Source organism: Nilaparvata lugens, chromosome X (assembly GCF_014356525.2).
Source record: "Nilaparvata lugens isolate BPH chromosome X, ASM1435652v1, whole genome shotgun sequence".
In the NCBI taxonomy this organism is placed as follows: Eukaryota; Metazoa; Arthropoda; class Insecta; order Hemiptera; family Delphacidae; genus Nilaparvata; species Nilaparvata lugens.
Window position 1 is genome coordinate 98,339,326 of NC_052518.1, and position 19,951 is coordinate 98,359,276.

Here is a 19,951-nt window from a genome sequence, read left to right on the forward strand (position 1 = left end):
TCATAACTTTGATAAGGTTGCTTGTGGCGTGTGTTCGGGACTAGTGCATACAACCTGCGCTGGACTTGATGCTAATGACGTTAAATATATGACGGACAATAACCAAATTTGGCGCTGTAGGGAGTGTAACTTGGAGCGACGAAAAAGTATGTCGAGTGAGGCGCCGGTGACAACCGTTCAGTGTCGTCATTATCCGATGTAATCTCATTACTCAGAAAAATAGAGACTGATTTGGGGAATTTCACTGGAGGCGTGTCATGCGGAGATTAAGGAGCTGAAGGAAAAACAGGAGACTCGTAACGAGAAATTTGAAACCTGTCTTAACACTATCGAGACTTTAACTAGGAGAGTCGTGAGTTTAGAAAAGGAGAACATTCAATTGAAGGAGCGTGTAGAAGATTTGGAACAGTATTCCAGAGTTAATATAGTCGAGATACGGGGCCTGCCTCAGCAAACTAACGAAAACCTCACCTCGATGGTTTGTAGCATATCTGGTGCTCTCGGCTGTCAGATCACGGAGGATTCCATCGACACATGTCACCGAATAGGTCGTGCTGGACCAGAGGGGCCGGCTCCAGTTGTCGTCAAATTCGTCAGGAGAACCGACAAAAACGCGCTGCTTCAAAAGAGGAGAGTTAAGCGTGACTTTTCAAGCAGACACATCGGCGGTAACACGGATCAACCGATCTACATCAATGAATGTCTATCACCATCAAGGAGGAAACTTTTCTCATTGGCCAGAGCTGCACATAAAGAGCATCGATTTCGATTCCTGTGGGTGGGAGACTGTAAAATTTTAATAAGAAAAAAGGAAGGTAGCCCAGTGATTGAACTCAAGTCAGTCGAACAACTAGAAAACTTGATAGCTCAAAGCCCATTGCCAATAATCAATGCTGATAAAAGTACTGAAAGCACCTCGAATGATTAACTTAGAAGATTTTGCGTTTAATTCAACTCTATTTAATATCGCTAGAGAATTTTTCATGAATTATATGAGCGATATAAGCAGCATTGAATTGGTTAGGGAATTGGTTAGGGCTTTACAGAATGTTAATAAATTATTAATTTGTCAATTTTCATTTAGGTCTGACTTGTTTTTTCTGTTTTTGCATATTTTTTCAGCTAAGAAGATCTCTTTCTCCCTCTGTTTAATTCTATTTAACGCGTTTAACTACATAATTGAAAATTGTTATCAACTGGTTCATATTGTATATAGATCTTCTTATAAATAATCTTACATTTTTAAATATTCCAGAAGAGAAAAACAATGAGAAACCATGTCCAACGGGATACTTACCTGAAAAACCACCCAAACATGAATTTATAAATAGTATGCTGGAGCTCAGAAATCTTCTGAGTCAACATGATCAGATAAATTCTATTATTTACTATGAAATTCTGACTAACATTACAAAAAAAAACTTATTGAGCTCTTATTCGTACCTAATAGAGATAAAGCGTAAAGAGATGAATATTTATGATAATAATCTAAGAACATTTCTATGGCCAACTAGGAAAAGTTATAGAATGGGCTTCTGCTTGGATAACGAAGGAACCTACGTGGAATTCAACGAGAGTAATAAAAGATTCTTAACAAAAGAAAAATACATTCTTGTTAGTAGAGATACACAACTCATGTTAAACGGTGAGCTGTATCAGAAAATATCATCAATTGACATTTCTGCTTCAAGTCTTCCTAATATTACGTGGATAGATGGTGTGCCAGGGTGTGGAAAGACGTTTGAAATACTGAACCAGCATAAACCAGGAATAGATTTAGTTCTCAGTCAAACAAGAGCAGGAATCAAAGACATCAGAGAGGCTGTCATTCATAAGTACGGTAAGGATTACTGTAGAAAGATAATAAGATCAGATTACAGAACCGTTTCATCTTTCATTATAAATGGAGTGGGCAAGAAATATCATCGTGTCTTTATAGATGAGGCTGTACTGATGCATGCTGGCTACATTGGTTTCATTGCGAAATTATCAGGATGCTCCGAAGTTTTCCTACTTGGTGATTCTAAACAGATTCCTTACATCGAAAGGAGTGGACTGAAAGTTAGATGGTCTCATCCTTCAGTTTTTTGTGAGTCCACACGGAAAGTGACTTTAACTAGAAGATGTCCGATCGATGTATGCTGCGCACTATCCAAATTCTATGGTAAAATTGAAACAACTAGTGGAACTCTTCGCTCAATTAGGAAGACCATCTTTAACGGCGGTCTTCCACAGCTTGATCCAGAAACACTTGTATTAACATACACGCAGAATGAGAAAAAAATTATTCAAGAGTTACTAGGTGACAGGATTGATAAAACAATAAAAATTCACACGATACACGAAGCACAAGGTCTTACTTATAGAAATGTTATTCTAGTGAGGACAAATTCAAAGGATCTAGAGATCTATAACAGTGAAAGTCATGTGATTGTAGCACTCAGTAGGCACACTCATAGTTTCAACTATCTAACAACAGCGGAGAATGATCTCATATCATTGCTTATAAAAAACACATTAAGCTTTGATGATAAATATATAATGAGATGGCAGAGGAAAATAGAGGAGAACAAGCATGGAGGGGTGCGTATGAATAAGCATGATGATGAGTAATAATAACGTGCTGGATGTGGCAAATGAACTTGATTCCGTGGATGAGATAGAGGACAGTGTGATTGAGGATAAACAACAACTCCACGTTGCTCTTCAACACTCTAATATAACTGTATTTTCTCTCAATATCAGAAGTATTAGGAAGAACTTCGATGACCTGATGATTCAACTACAGGATATGTCCCATGATTTCGATATAATAATACTAACAGAATGCTGGATCAAAAGAGATAATACACAGAAGCAACTGAAGGACTACAATATTTTTCACTCTTTGAATAATCGTACTCAAAATGATGGAGTAATTGTATATGCAAAGGAAAATCTCAATGTACAATCGGTAGAACTAAATATCAGACAGGCCAACGTTCTTCATCTACGACTTCAAACATCAAAGGAGAGATATAATATATTGGCAGTGTACAGATCACCTTCCTACGCCAGCATAACAGAGTTTTTAGAGGACTTTGAAACAGTGCTTGGTAGACTGAGAGGTCAACTTATTATTTGCGCAGGAGACTTCAACATTAATACGCTACAGCCACATCAGCATTATCAACTTGATGATTATTACGACTTATTGAGTGAACACGGTTTGAAGAACTGCATTAAAAAGGCTACCAGAGTAACAGCGGGAACGTCTTCTTGTTTGGATCATATGTTGACCAACTGTAAAAGTAAAATCTATCCAATCGTGTATCACTCGAGTATCACAGACCACTTCATTACAATTCTTGGACTGGAAGAACATCAGTTAGACAGAACAAATGGGGATGAACAGAGCTCAACTAACTGTCAACTCTCAACTAACTGTAAATCTGTCAACTTGAACGGCTTGAGGAGAGGACTGCGAGTGGAACAATGGACGGAGGTTTTTGAGTCAAATAACACAGACTCAGCTTACGAAAAGTTCCTAGAAATTCTACAAAAACATATGGAGAGCAATACACATCATTACAGACAAAAGAAGAGGATCAAGAGCATAAAACCATGGATAACACGAGGACTTATCTCAGCTATAAGAACAAGGGATTCTCTAAATAGAAGAAGGAAGCTGGACCCAGAGAACGGAGAACTCGCTAACTACTACCGAAGATACAGAAATACACTGACGTCACTCATCCAAACTACAAAAGAAAATTATTTCAAGATGCAACTAAATGAAGCAAACAATGATGTAAGGAAGACATGGAAAATAATCAAGGATGCTACAGATTCAGATCAGAAAAAGGATATACAACTGAATGCTTTGAAAATTAATGATGACATAGTCACACTGAAAGATAATCCTAGAGAACTATTGAGTCATGTAAATAATTTCTTTGTTAATATTGGAGAGAGTATGGCTAACAAAATATCTGAGAGTCTGAATAAAAATATTAACGAAATTATAGCAGATAATGTACCAGAATTGCATGTACAGAGTAATATGTTTCTTTTCCCCATAGATGAAAAGGAAATAATAAACACAATTGATTCTTTACACATCAATAGTGCACCAGGCCTAGATGGATTAGATAACAGGACCTTGAAAGGAATAAAAGATTTAATTTCTAAGCCTTTAACTCATATTTTTAATCTGAGCTTGTTATATGGTACTTTTCCAAGAGCAATGAAGCAAATCTGTGTCAGACCTATACATAAAGCAGGCGATAAACTAATTATTAGTAATTATAGACCTATTTCACTGATTAGCAATGTATCAAAAATTTTAGAAAAACTAGTTAAATCAAGATTAATAAGCTTTTTAGAAATTAATAATATTCTTTCTCCTAACCAATTTGGCTTCCGCAAAGGTATAAGTACAGAATTAGCTGTACTAGAATTATCAAAATTTGTAACTAGCAATTTAGAGGAAAAGAATAAATGTCTAGCAGTATTTTTAGATTTAGCAAAGGCCTTCGACTCTGTTTCCCATGACTTATTAATAAAAAAGCTTGAGGCAATAGGTATAAGAGGAGTGCCACTTGAATGGTTCAGATCCTACCTCAGCAATCGACAGCAAAAAACAAAGGTTGAGAACCATATGAGTGCAGAGGGTTCCATGAAGTTTGGAATACCTCAAGGAACAGTTTTAGGACCAATTTTGTATTCGATCTTTGCAAATGAGTTGTGCTCCATTCAAATTCAAGGTAGAGTTATAGCCTTTGCTGACGATACAGCACTCCTTTTTCAAGGAAAAAACTGGGAAGAAGTGTTCCAAACAGCAGAGATAGAACTCACAAAAATCACTAGTTGGTTAAGAAATAACTTATTGTCATTGAATTCAGAAAAAACAAAATTTTTAGCTTTTTCTTTAACAAATAGCACAAAACCACACATGACAACAATGAAGCTCCATAATTGTGATAGAAATTGTAACAATAATTGTAATTGCCCACTAATAGAACGCTCTGACAATATAAAGTATTTAGGAATAATAGTAGATGATTCATTGAAATGGAACAAACACATAACATATACGACTGCCAAAATAAGGAAGCTTATATACAAATTCTATCAATTAAGGCGTATCATAGACAAAGAAATGTTAAAAACTGTATACTTAACATTAGTTGAATCTCTTTTAAGGTACGGTCTGTTAGTTTGGGGTGCAGCTAACTTCAGTTTTATAGATCCATTATTTAAAACTCAAAAACGCATTTTGAAAATAATGGGAAACAGGGAAATCCAGTTTTCAACTGTAGAATTATTTATAGAAAATAGAGTACTCAGCGTTAGGCAATTGTATATATTGTTGTTATTAGGGTATATGAAAAAACATCAAAATAGGAACCATATCATAAATCATAGCCATAATACTAGAATAAGAGAACGTTACAATCAAGAAGTACCAAGAATGAATACAGCGTTTGGGCAAAGATCACTAGGATATTTAGGGCCTACAATATCTAATAGAATACCATTAGAAATCAAAGGAGAGGAAAATTTCAATAGGTTCAAAAGAAAAATTAGACATTGGTTATTCAGTATTGGGATACAAAGTAGTGAGGAACTAATAGTAAGTAGGATTTAGATTTAAGCAGTATTCTTTTTAAATAAGGTAATTTATAATTATGTAGAAAATAGTACCTCGGTTTAGTATCTTTGTACTAGGTGATGCTTAGGGTAATAGATATAGTTTTAGATTTTTGGAATTTTTGTATTATCTGTTGTAGCATAAATTAGTATTAATTTGATGATAACCTCGACACATATATTATATAGTGAGGTATCATTTTTGTAAACATTGAATATTGTTATATTATTGAAAATATATGAAAAAAAATATGTAATGTATGAATTTATGAATAAACTCCTCTGGATGTGTCGTCCAACATCCAGAGAAATTATTATTATTATTATTATATAGATACCAAGCTAATATTGCGGTTGCTTTGATCACTTTGCAATCACTTTTTATTCATAATGGTAGTTTATGTAGTCAGCATATTCTTCCCATGACGTATAATTTCACAAGATGTATTAGTAATGAGTTCATACGGCGCTTTCCAGTGTATTGCCCAAATAGTATAACTATTACAATTAGCGATATGAAAAGGTTTTGCAAAATAATTAAGTTTTCAGGTGAATCAATTACCGTGACGCTTCATAGGCTTGTTTTTTGTTATCAAACTACCTATTGTATAATAAATCTTGTAACTTACAATGACTGAACTAAGTAACGATATATTTAATTACACTCAGCATAACAACATTGTAATTGTACAACAAAATATTCGTAGTATTAGAGCTAATTTTGATGCTTTCAGCCTCCAACTCGAAGTTTTAGAAAGGATACCAGACATAATAATTTTAACCGAGATATGGGTTGACGAAAATGAGATAAGCCAGTATTATTTGACTAATTATGAGGTTCATTTTAAGTGTAATAATTCAAATAGAGCAGGAGGAGTGGCAGTGTATGTATCGGATAGGCTGTCTTGTGTTGGTCTTAATGATTGCAATATGATTAGGCCTACAGCAGATTGCAAGCACTTAGTGTTATCGTTATCTCACACAAAAATCGACTTACTGGCTATCTACAGATACCATAACTTTTCCGAAGAAGCGTTTACTAGAGAACTGGTCACTTCGATAAAGCTTATCAAAAACTCTAATTTAATTATTAAAGGTGACATGAACCTCAACATCCTGGAACAAAATAGGAACTCTGATTCTTATTTAATTAACATGGCTAGTCTCGGATTTAAATCCCTAATCAATGAACCCACTCGTGTCACTAACACTTCCAAAACTTGCATTGACCACGCATTCGTTAGAGACAAAATTAATAGTAGACTAAGTTATAGTTCTAAAGTTATTCAGACATCTATAACTGATCATTGGATGACTGTCCTTTGCATAAAAATGAATGAAAGGGAAATCTATCAAAAATTAAATGAGTCTAAAAGAGTAGAAGAAACTAAATTTATAGCACTGATAGAAAACGTGGATTGGAGTGACATATTTTTATGTCCTACCGTTTCACAAGCTGTAGAGAAATTTATTTACAAAATTAAATGTTGTATTGATCAATCTTATAGTACACAAAAAAATAATAAAAAACTTTTAAAACCATGGATGAATGTAGAGCTAAAACATGAAATTGATAAGAAGAATAGATTGTATAAATTGTATAGGCAACAGCCAGAAAATACTAATCTTAAGCGTGAATTTAACATACAAAGAAATAACTTAATAAACAAAATAAGATTTAAAAAACAGGCATATTACTCTGCTGAACTTGAAAAGAATATGACTAACAGCAAAAAACAATGGGCAATAATTAAAGACTTGACTGGTGAGAAGAAGATTAATAAATCTATAACACTCAGCGATGAAGCAGGGTCCCTAATAACATGTGATAATGAAGTAGCACGAATGTTTAATGATCACTTTTGCACTATAGCTGATGGTTTAAGAGAACAAATTATGTGTGATAATAATCAAATAAATAATGCATTCAAGAAGTATGAGAAAAATTTCCAAAGCAATAGAATAATTAAATTAATTCGATCTTTTTCTACCCGACGACCGAAGTGGAGATCTTGAACATCATATCAGAACTCCAAAATAATAAATCACCAGGATACGACAATATAACACCATCACTAATAAAATCTATAGCACACTATATCATTGATGTCCTAGTATTTATATTTAACCTAAGTTTAAGTACGGGTGAATTTCCTGCGGAGTTTAAAAAAGCTGTAGTTATTCCCTTATTTAAAAAAAATAACAGAATGCAGGCTACAAATTATAGACCAATTTCGTTGTTGTCAGTATTTTCTAAAATACTCGAGAAAATTGTTAAGAGCCGGGTCACGAATTTCCTGGAACAGCATACAGGTTCAGCAATCATGGAACTGATGTCAGGGGTATATGATAGTATCAACGAAAGAAAGTCATGTGCTGCATTGTTTGTTGACGTCATGAAAGCCTATGATATGGTTGACCATGATATTTTATTAGATAATATGTATCGAGCAGGAATAAGAGGCATTGCACACAAATGGTTCAGATCCTACCTCACTGGTAGACTGCAGCAAACTAAGGTTAATAGCAGTGTAGTCAGTGATTTTAGTGAATTGAAAATTGGAATACCACAGGGATCAGTGTTATCGGGTTTACTTTTTTTAATCTATGTGAATAACTTATGTAATGGTACTTTCAAGGGAAACTTGGTTGCATTTGCTGACGACACTGCACTCCTTTATAAATCAAATTCATTAGCTGAACTACAAGAAGACATGCAGAACGACGTCAATGCACTTAGATGGTGGTTCACTCGGAATATGATGGTAATGAGTCCTAAAACAAAATTTATCATATTCAAACTAAGAAAAGATGTCCAATTTCCCTCCCCACTCAAGTACCATAACATCAAATGCTCCTTACTTGCTGACTGCGATTGCATGGACCTTGAACAGGTCAAGAGCATGAAGTACCTGGGTGTGTGGGTGGATAATAGAATCAGTTGGCATGAACACACAAGATATGTCAAGAAAAAATTGTTGAAATATGTAAGGATATTTTATCTTCTTAGGACTGTTTGTAATGCGGAACTGATGAGAAGGATCTACTTCGCTCTCATTAACTCGAATTTTGAGTATGGCCTGGAAGTTTGGGGGGGAGCATATATAAGGCAGCTTTACAACCAATAATTATCCTACAGAAATCATTCATAAGAATTATGTCTTATAGAAGTAGATATGATCACTCTGCACCGGCTTTCAATGAACTCAGAATACTGCCAATCAGAAACTTGTATATCTATAAAACACTAAAGCTTTTTTTCGATCGGAGTGGAGAAATGCGGTTGATTAATACGCGCAGGGTTGGGAGGAATCAGCTAGATGTGCAAGTCCCTAAACCAAACCTATCTATTTTTAAAAAATTCTTCTCATACCTGGCACCAACATTTTTTAACAAGCTCCCTGTTAATATAAGAGGATGCAGGCAGAAGACATCCTTCTGTAGTTTATTGCACAAACACCTGATTCACGAAGATGTATCAAAGTATTATGACAACATTGTGTAGTAGAGCTGCAGGGTACATTATGACTGCACTAATCAAAAATTAAAAGGTACAAAATTGTTATAATCTACTCTAACAATAATGTTTTTCTAATGGCTGTTAAGCATAAAAAATCTATTGAACTTGTAATACTATTATGTAATCTATTGGGCAATGTTATTAGTTTCCTTTTTGTAATGTTCAACTGATGCTGAAGTTTTCTTTCTTTTTTTTCTTTGCTTTTGTCGTTTCAGTTTTTTAACTTCTTTCCTTTGTTCTTTTGTTTTTGTATTGTTCAATTATTGTAACAACTTTTTTATCTGCCCAAACAGGTTCAGTAACCTTTGGGTTTATTTTCCAGTGTAAAGATCTTTTGTATTTCTCTTTTCAGGGTATGTTAGCTATTTCAAGCGATTTTTTTGTAATCAGAAGTTAATGCATGCTCTGAAAGATGTGTAAGTTATGTTAAAAATGGAATTTGAATAAATCATAAAATTATTTTATCACTAATCTCATTGCCTACACGCATGTAGCAGACTTGTCATATTATGTAATTGGAAAGACATATCAATATTAACTTCGTTTACAGGCTTATTGTATGGTTTTTATTACTTACCAAATTCTATATAATAAAAACAACATGAAAACTTGTAGTGTCCTTTATTATTTAAAATATTAGCCTACAACAACTAGTTTCGACCATAACTTAGTTGAAATTCTATATTGAATGAAAAAGACTAAGAAATTGTCAAAAAACCACTGATTTATTGATAATTAGAAAGACCGGTTTCGGTTATTACACCATTGTCTTTCTAATTATCAATAAATCAGTGGTTTTTTGACAATTCTTAGTCTTTTTCATTCAATATGAATAATTACCACAATATCAACTTCTCAACTACAAAAAAAAATTCTATATCTATAAACCAGATATATTTTTGAGATTTAGATGTTGGGAGTTCGTCTAGATATCGCAGATATTTTGGGACTTTTCCATCAGGATTCATATTCAACGGCTAAATTCTTTTCATAAACTTAAAGTATGAAAAACCGAATTCTACTAGTTAAATCAGGATCAGAAAGCCTCTATTCTCAATTACTATTGAAGATCTCTCAATCACAACTGCATACTAAGCTCGATGCGAAAAATAAACTTTTTGAAAACTTGTGCTCTATTAAAATGTCGCGCGGTACTGAACACTTTCAATCTTCTATACCTGCTTCCTGAAGACTACTGGCAAAAATAGATTAGCACAACTAGTTTTATACATTGAAAGAATAAGACGTTGATATTGTCAATATCACTATATTATCACTTTATACCATTATAGTGGTATTGACAACATCAATTATTCTTTCATCAGACAACATCATCGTCTTATTCTTTTAATTATGGAGAAATACCTCAACATCTCATACCATACAATCTAATTATAGTTTTATACAATTGAATGAATCATTTAGGCTGAAACGTCATATTGGAATTGGAAAGCATTTCTCCAAAATTTCTTCAATTTGTGAGCTTATTTTAGGTTTTCTCTTATTACAGAATAACCCCGGTTAACCGAAATAAATTGGAGGGGGGAGAGCCATTTCGGTTGATCATTTTTCGTTTAAAACACTCAGTGTAATAGTCTTAAAACATTATAATACATTTATATGTATTTATTCCAGTAACAAAAAGTGCTATATTACATCAGAAAATTATATGAACTGAAAAACCGAAACCTCGGCAGCGTAACTTCCTATTTCAAAAGTAAATAAAACTCTTTGTATTGATCAGAAAGTTTGTATTCATTTTTTGTAATGTAGACACATATATAAAGTTTTGTTTCAATTAGTTTTGAATATCAAATCAAGTAGGTGACATTGCCCATTCACCATACACTGAGTAAACCGATTTCTGGCGTTTGTCATGACTCCTGCCAGCATTGCAGGCGTTAGATAGATAGATAGATCGATCGATTTAATTCTTTTGCTATCGGACCATACAGTCATCAGCAACGTCAATAGAATATTCATAACACTACACTTAATTGATTATAAAGAATGTGTGAAAAACTCCTCCAAAGAATAGAAGGGGTTTGCACGCAGAAGATCAAATAGTGATTTGCCGAACAAAGAGGTAATAATTTTTTATTGACCCTGGCAACCTATTATGTTTAGCCATTCCATCCCTGATATTGGTCTTTAAATCTTGTGGGTGCCCTTGGACGGTTTATATAATCAACGGATTTCAATAACCCCCATAGAAAAAAATCACAAGGGTTCAAATCGGGAGATTGGGCTGGCTACTCCAAATCGCTCTAGTTGAGATGAGATGTCCTGGAAAGTGTTCTCTCAATTTAAGTTACGTTCAGAAAGTTCCTGCACAATTGTCATTTTGTATAGATGACAATGGAGATCATCATGAGGAATTCGTCTCACAGAACGATTGGAAAGTGGAAAGTCCAACAGCAGATGCATGAATGCGCGTAGAACGCTGTGACGATCGCAACATTGAAACTCTCACTGCCTAATGTTCTCAGGTGACCTAATGGGCCGAGGGACTTCAGTTCTTCGTCTTGTCTCACATGCAGTTTATCTGAATGTAGTGACCCATGTAAAAATTGATGTTCGGTCCGGGACAGTAGCCAAAGAACAAATGTTTCTCAACAAGATGGAAGAGGTAGGGTAGAAAACTGCAGCTATCTTGCACTAGATCTGAAAATGAAGCAGATTCACCCTTTTGAGCCCCCAGACCACCCAGACAAGAACACTTGTGGCTTACTGCGTTGTTGGGAAATAATGCACAGCTGTGACTTGCTTTGATCCCAGACTGCCAGACATCCACCACCTTCGTCTACTCCACAACCTCCATTGGTCGATCTACCTACTCCCAGACAAAACTTATACAGACTGAGAACTTATACAGATTATTAAGATTGTTAATTCTATGCTTCTACCAAAGAAAAGGTATATTTTCAACACGAAAATTTATCCTTTCCCTCATGTAAACAGTTCATTTGTTTACATGAGGGGAATGATAAATTCTAGTGAATAACATCTAACGACCACACGTGTAGTCATTGAACTACAGTAGTACTGTATTTTATTCTTTAGGACTACTCTTAAATATAAATAAAAATTAGAAATCCAAGTACCCTTTTAAAATTGTTCAAATCATGACATGTTTCGGCTATAAATGTCCATAATATCCATTATCAATAGATCGGAAAATGAATAAATACAGTCGAACCTCTGTATAACAAAGTCGATTATCCCGACAAAAAACTCGCTGCAGAGTTATTCGTTATTGAGAGGTTGTTCTGTCAAGAAAACTTCCACAATCTTATGGATCTTGTAATATCGTATCACGGTGGTAAATAAATGAATATGGGACATACATTTATTTCCAAGAAGCTTGATTTGTACTATTAGTTGAGTTTAATCAACGTACTCAGTAGCAATATTTTTCAACTCCATTACAAAAGTTATTTTACTAATTTTTACACTACTGTTAGATTGAACACAAAATATGGTAATTTTGTCAATAGCTTCACTATAAATACTATAATAACTCAACTTTCCTCTTTTTTACTTTCTTGCCCTATTACCATAGGTAAGGAAAGTATTGCTTTCCAAAAAAAATTAAGGTACCCTGATTTCGAAATTTCTATACGTTTCAAGGTCCCCTGAGCCCAAAAACATGATTTTTGGGTGTTGGTCTGTGTGTGTGTATGTGTGTGTGTGTGTATGTGTGTATGTGTGTGTGTGTGTGTGTATGTCTGTGAACACGATAACTCCATTCCTAATCAACCGATTGACTTGAAATTTTAAACTTAAGGTCCTTATACCATGAGGATCCGACAATAAGAAATTCAATAAAATTCAAATCAAGATGGCGAAAAAATGGCGGATAATTACTAAAAAACCATTTTTTCACGTTTTTCTCGAAAACGGCTCTAACGATTTTCTTCAAATTCATACCATGGATAGCTATTTATAAGCCCTATCAACTGGCATGAGTCTCATTTCTGGGAAAATTTCAGGAGCTCTGTAATATTCTTGAGAAAAATGGCGGATAATGACGAAAAAACCATGTTTTTCACGGTTTTCTCGAAAACGGCTCTAACGATTTTCTTCAAATTTATACCATCAATAGCTATTTGTAAGCCCTATCAACTGGCATGAGTCTCATTTCTGGGAAAATTTCAGGAGCTCTGTAATATTCTTGAGAAAAATGGCGGATAATGACAAAAAACCATGTTTTTCACGGTTTTCTCGAAAACGGCTCTAACGATTTTCTTCAAATTTATATCATAGATAGCTATCTATAAGCCCTATCAACTGGCATGAGTCTCATTTCTGGGAAAATTTCAGGAGCTCCGTAATATTATTGAGAAAAATGGCGGATAATGACTAAAAACCATGTTTTTCACGATTTTCTCAAAAACAGCTCCAACGATTTTTTTTCAAATTCATACCCTGTATAGTTATTTATCAGATCCATCAACTGGCATGAGTCTTTTTTCTGGGAAACTAATGGGGAGTCCACCCTATCCTTGAGAAATGGACTTTGTAACCACCATCTCGTGCATGAGGTAGGTAGGTAGGTAGAGCAGTTTATAAAAAGTACACAGTCATAGTCAAGATATTTCATCTGTAGAACAGCTGTTTTGACGACTTTAAAAAAATCATCTAATTTCACAATTTACAAGAAGGAAAAAGTACTCTGAAAACAATAATTATATATACACATATACAGTAGTCTGATCGTAGTTGCAAATAATATGTTGCCGCCAATAATTGTCATGATGTTATTCCCCTAAATTATTCTCGTTTGAGAATGAGGCTTACAGTTCAATGAGCAAGGAAAGTTGTGTGAGTGTACCACACCAGATTTTTAATGTTTTATATGAGAAAGTGAGTAATTTTCGGTTGAATTCTGCACTTGAATAAAACTTTACGTTCAATAAACGACTCACATTATATTCAAATAGTCGAACATATGAGATATATGAGATAACTATGAGATATAGATCAAGTTGTGGAATAAATATTGTAGGAAATGATGTAAGCTTCAATCTATATATAAAGGCGAAATGGCGCTCACTCACAGAACTAAAAATCTACCGGACCAAAAACGTTCAAATTTGGTAGGTATGTTCAGTTGGCCCTTTAGAGGCGCACTAAGAACGGATTTGGAAAAATTTCCAATGATACGCCCAAAATCTGCGTTTTTCCAGCGTTTTCTCAGCCTTATCGAGAACAAATGAGCAGAAAATGTTCAAATTTAGTACAGAAGCTCAGCTAGGGTGTAATAATGTTCTGTTAGAAGGAATCAAAATTAGCGGTTTTTTGCGTTTTCTCAGTTCTTCCATCAAGTAATAGACAGAAAATGTTCAAATTTGGTACAGAGGTTTAGCTAGGGTCTAAAAATATTATGATGAGATGACTTTAATATTTCATCAAAGATACGCCCAAAATCAGCGTTTTTCTCAGCTTTTCTGCGTTTTCTCAGTACCGTACTTTGACTTTCTGATGGAATGAAGCATGCTCAAATGAAAAAATAGAGGCGAGCGAAGCGAGCCTGACGGCTAGTTTAATATAGAATAGTCCTATCCGTACAGTGTATGGTTTTCGAGTTGTATGCGAGGAACCAAAAATTGGTAGCTTAGAACCACCCCCACCCAGTTAGCGCATTGGGTAAGGGTGGGGATTTTTGATATGTTAACCTAAATAGAACTGTGGGTCAGAAATTGTTTTCTAAACTGACCTTTATTGAGCATTCATTGCTTGGACTAATATTGCACTTCTTTTCCATATTTTGCCCTTTCATTCTTGCATGATATTCCAAGTTATTCTATACTTTCTTTACTATGAGAGGTCAATACTGTCGCTCAGTTGATATCATCGATCAGTGTGGTTACCAATTCGCTTTTTAATATGAAATCGGGTACCGATGAAGCTTTAATGATATTATTATGATTTTTGAATCGTGATCGTGGTAATGTGGAATTGAATTAGGAATTTATCGCGAATTGTAACATTTTGAGTATTTGTGCTAAATATATCCATGGATTTTTTGGGTTTCTTTCTTATAACTCCCTTCTAGATATACTCCCATAGGTATAAAAATTGTGTTCCAGATATTTCGACCAAATTACATTGTCAAATGATCTATTGTTGATGTATTGAGAATTTCACTTTCAACACTAAAGCTACTATTACAGTTGATGGAAAGCTTAAAATGATGAAATATTCATCAAACTGAAGAGAATTTAATCAATCCTCTACAACCCAACGTTCAGTACTTATTTATCCGATGCATTGTTGTTGAGTAATAAGCCCTGAAAGTTCAAAAAGTTGGAAGAAAAACTGTATTTTCAAAGATTTCACACATCTAAAACTAGATATCTGGAAAACTAAAGGACATTTCACAAAACTCTACTGAAAAAAACTTGTAGGAAATTTATCTAGCTTCATTTTTGTTCAGTTAGTCATGTCGCTGAAATGCATTGTTTCCAAGATACATGCGTGCAAGCCAGAAATGTGTCACAATGTATTTCGTGACTAATGAGGGAAATTGCTTTTAGAGCTAGTTTTGTCGACGCTCGGTTATCTTTGTACAAAATCTCGTTGTCTAACGAGCGGCTTGGGCACTGTGCTACTGCTCAGCTACGCCGAGCACCCTTGTCTTATCTCACTCGGCTGCCAAGGGAGGCTCGCCGAGCAGAAGAGAGAGCCAGTTTGTCAGTGGGTCTAGAGCTGTTGAATGGAGCAGAACACGGCCAGAGTGAGTGCAACTAGTGACATGGACACCCTCCGTACCTCTTCAACAACCTCGAACTGCTCCTTCCCTAAACTGGAGTTAAAGGAGGACACGTGAGGCATTGAGATACGGCACTGGCGAGAAGGCGAGTCCCGTACGACGACTTTCGCGATTCGTGGCAGCCATACAACCTGTTTCGAACTGTGACAAGTTAATTTTGGACCAAGATCCAAGAGGACTCAGGAATATTACGAAGAGAGTCGGAATCACAAGAGGACCTTAAATAAGGATTGGGAACACCTTTCCCATCCCGGAGATCTCGATCCTGACTGCTGGAAACAGCCGGTGACCGAGGTATTGGACTCGGTGACTGCCAGCGACGCCCGGTCCCAGGGCCCTTCTATCTTGCTGATTCCAAGTGGAACAGCAAGAGTCCCTCAAGTAAGGATTGGGAACACCATTGCCGTCCCGGAGATCTCGATCCTAACTGCTGGAAACAGCCGGTGACCGAGGTATTGGACTCTGTGACTGCCAGCGACGCCCGGTCCCAGGGCCCTTCTATCTTGCTGTTCCACTTGGAATCCTCCTTGTTCCTTGAGGACCTCAAGTAAGGATTGGGAACACCTTTCCCATCCCGGAGATCTCGATCCTGACTGCTGGAAACAGCCGGTGACCGAGGTATTGGACTCTGTGACTGCCAGCGACGCCCGGTCCCAGGGCCCTTCTATCTTGCTGATTCAAAGTGGAACAGCAAGAGGACCTCAAGTAAGGATTGGGAACACCTTTCCCGTCCCGGAGATCGTATTCTCAGAGAATATCAGACTGTTCCTACTCCCGTCTCTCCATGCCCAACCCGGTTAGACAGTGCGAAAGCACGGCCCCTCTTTCCTCGAGGAAATCATCTCAACAAGGCCCTGTTTCAACCCCCGACACGAACCAGGGTGGTTGACGGACGCCACACAAAGCGTCCCGTCCCCTATTGTGGCCCACCCCAGACGCCGACTGAGTCTAGCCGGCCCAGAGCGACACTGGGAATTCTGATAGAAGACGGTGTGGGCAAAAATCTACTCAGAAATGAAAAAACGCAACTCTTAAACCACCCACATCCCTTAAGCACAAGGGGCAGGGATGAGGACTTTTGATATGTTTACCTTCTAACTAGTCCTAACAAAGCTGCGAAGTAGAATATTGTGTTCCAAACGTTCCCTCCAAATTTCCCTGTCAATTGATCCATTGTTGTTGAACTGAAGATTTTACACTCAACACTATAATGGCTGCAACAATCGTAGGGAGATGCCTAAAATGATGAAATAATACATAAAATTGAAGAGAATATGATACTCTATGAGCTCATGATTAGCACGGAATTTTTCAATCAATCGTTGAAAAGTTATAAGGCCAAAAAATGGAAAAATCGGAGCCGGGTGGGTTACTCTTCAAACTGTGACACCTTCAAGAGCTCATATCTAGAAAACTATGAGAGGTATGAAAAATGTTACAGATTAAACATAGGCTAATTTGTAAGCTTTAATTTTGTATTCGACAAAAATTTCCGAAAGACGATTATCATTCGAGATATATGCAAAAAAAAACAAAATATGGTACTTTCAAACTACCCCAACCCGCTTAGCACAGGGGTAGGAGTGAGGACTTTTGATATGTTAACCCCCTTACTATCCTTAAAAGAGCAGCGGGGTCAAAAATTGTGTTACAAACTTTTCCCTCTAAAATCTTTCATTGACTAGACTACTAGCTCTGTTGCAAATTTAAACATTTTCTGTTGATTAGTTATTGAGTAAGCCTAGAAAACGTTCAGACACCGCTGATTTTGGGCGGATCCCCAGAGTTATTTAAAAAGTCATGTAATACAACATTTTTAAACCTCAGCTGAGCCTGTCCACCAAATATAAACATTTTTCAAATCAAATCAAATTGAATTCATTTATTGCCAAAAAGAAAACAAGCAATAATTTACTCATACACATACATAATACACGAGCAAAAATAAAAATAAAATGTTGATAATACAATTTTACACATATATGCATGTACATGAGAGCAGAAAAAACCAATTATAAAATTTCTAGGCATCACCAGCAAAAAGAAAAATCTTTGCCCGCTAGTGAGAGTTGCTTAAAAAAATGTATTCAAGATTAGTTCTTGAAAGAGCTGAGGAAACGCGGAAAAACGCTGGAAAACGCAGATTTTACCTGTTTAACTTCTTAGTTGCGCCTCTAGAAGGCCAACATGCCATATTTGAACGTATTTGGTTCAGTAGATTTTTAAAACTGTTGATTGTGAATGAGTGAATGAATCAGTGAATATCAACAATATTTGTTAAATATTACATATTTGATAAATTCATTATGCAGGGGGGTCAAAAAGAGATCGGAGGTGTTTTATATGATAATTTTGATGGCCTTAATTTAATTGCAGAGATGACTAGAATATTATGGTAGATGATTGGCAAATTAAGGTTGGATTAAGGCTATACTCAACCGCACAAAAATAGTCCGATGGAAATCGGAGCAGATGAGTGCAACGTTGTCAATTAAGGGTTGAATAGTATAAAATAGAAAGACACTTTATTACAGCTATATCTAAGGTCTTCAGATACAAATATCGGTGCATCGAGCTTCGCTCGTTATTTGTATTCATTGATAAACAGAACACAATTCTCTAAAATGATTGTGTTTATATTTCACAGCTTTATTAATAGCAGAAAACGATTCTCTAAAATGATCGTGTTTATATTTCACAGCTGGCTATATGTCATCTTATGAATTTCGGGGATGCGATATTTTGATTTTTCACATACTCACTCGCTCACTCACTTTTTTACTATCCACAGCTGTTTCAGCAAAGGATGAATTATCCTTTTGATGTCGTTCAGCGAGTTTTCCCAAGAATGAGACCTAGTGGAATCGAATTTTTATATCATAAACCTACTATGTTCCAAATTTCGTGAAAATCGTTAGAGTCGTTTTCGAGATCCGTTGAGCATAAATAACCAGATATAAATATATAAAAATACAGAAATTGCTCGCTTAATATAATAGGATACAAGGGTCAAATATATACAACATAATACATTATACAAAATACAAATATATTACATTAGTAAGTTACACTATCAGTACCCTATGATAATATGTCACCTGATTTCAACTTATAAGCCTAGCTAATATATAAAAATCTTCAATCTTTTTTAAAGGGTTAGCTGCTAAGAAACATTTGATATGACTTTTAAAATTTCCATTCTCTATATTTCTTAAATTTTCAGGAAGTGGATTAAACAATTTTATGGAAAAATATAAATTTTCTTGTGTAGTAGAATAGGTATACCGACAAGTAGTCAAATTATCCCAATCTCTAGTGTAATGGCTATGAGCTATCCCCTGTTCCACAAACTTCTCCAAATTCTCCTTAAGATAATTAGGCTCTGTTGAACAAATATTGAAGGAAGAGTCAATATTCCGAGAAATTCAAAATGCTCTTCACATTGTGCTCGCTTAGAAAGCCCACAAATCAGTCGATAGCCTTTCTCAACATTGATCATCGTTGCCCACAGCTGATTATAAATAAGATGTAATTAATATTTTTATTATACACCTGACTAATTGGCAACGTCTATGGTTGCGGGGGGAGTAGCCTTGTCAGTGGCGTACGCGCTACCACAGAATACAGAATCACAGTATACATACAGTATGGAAACTTGGCTAGTACCATGTCGCAAAAATCCGCCATCTTGTTAGGAAGCGCCGCATTGATTGTGTTCATGGGAGGCTGCGGTGCATGTACGGCTTCGGTTAAGTGAGCAGTAACCAGAAACCACGTGACTGGTGCACCACTACTTGCTCCCACCGAACGAAAATCGAATTCTGGTTCACCGTTTTTAGGGCGTACTTTTGAAATTAATCGTTTACAGATCGGTGTTGACAAAATAATAAAGGTGTTATCAATATGAACATATCAGCTATTATTTTTTATCATTGATCCAATAATAATAATAATCTATAATTTGAAAAAAATATATATTGTAATCATGTTCTTCCTTATAATTTTTTTTTTAATAATTAATGATG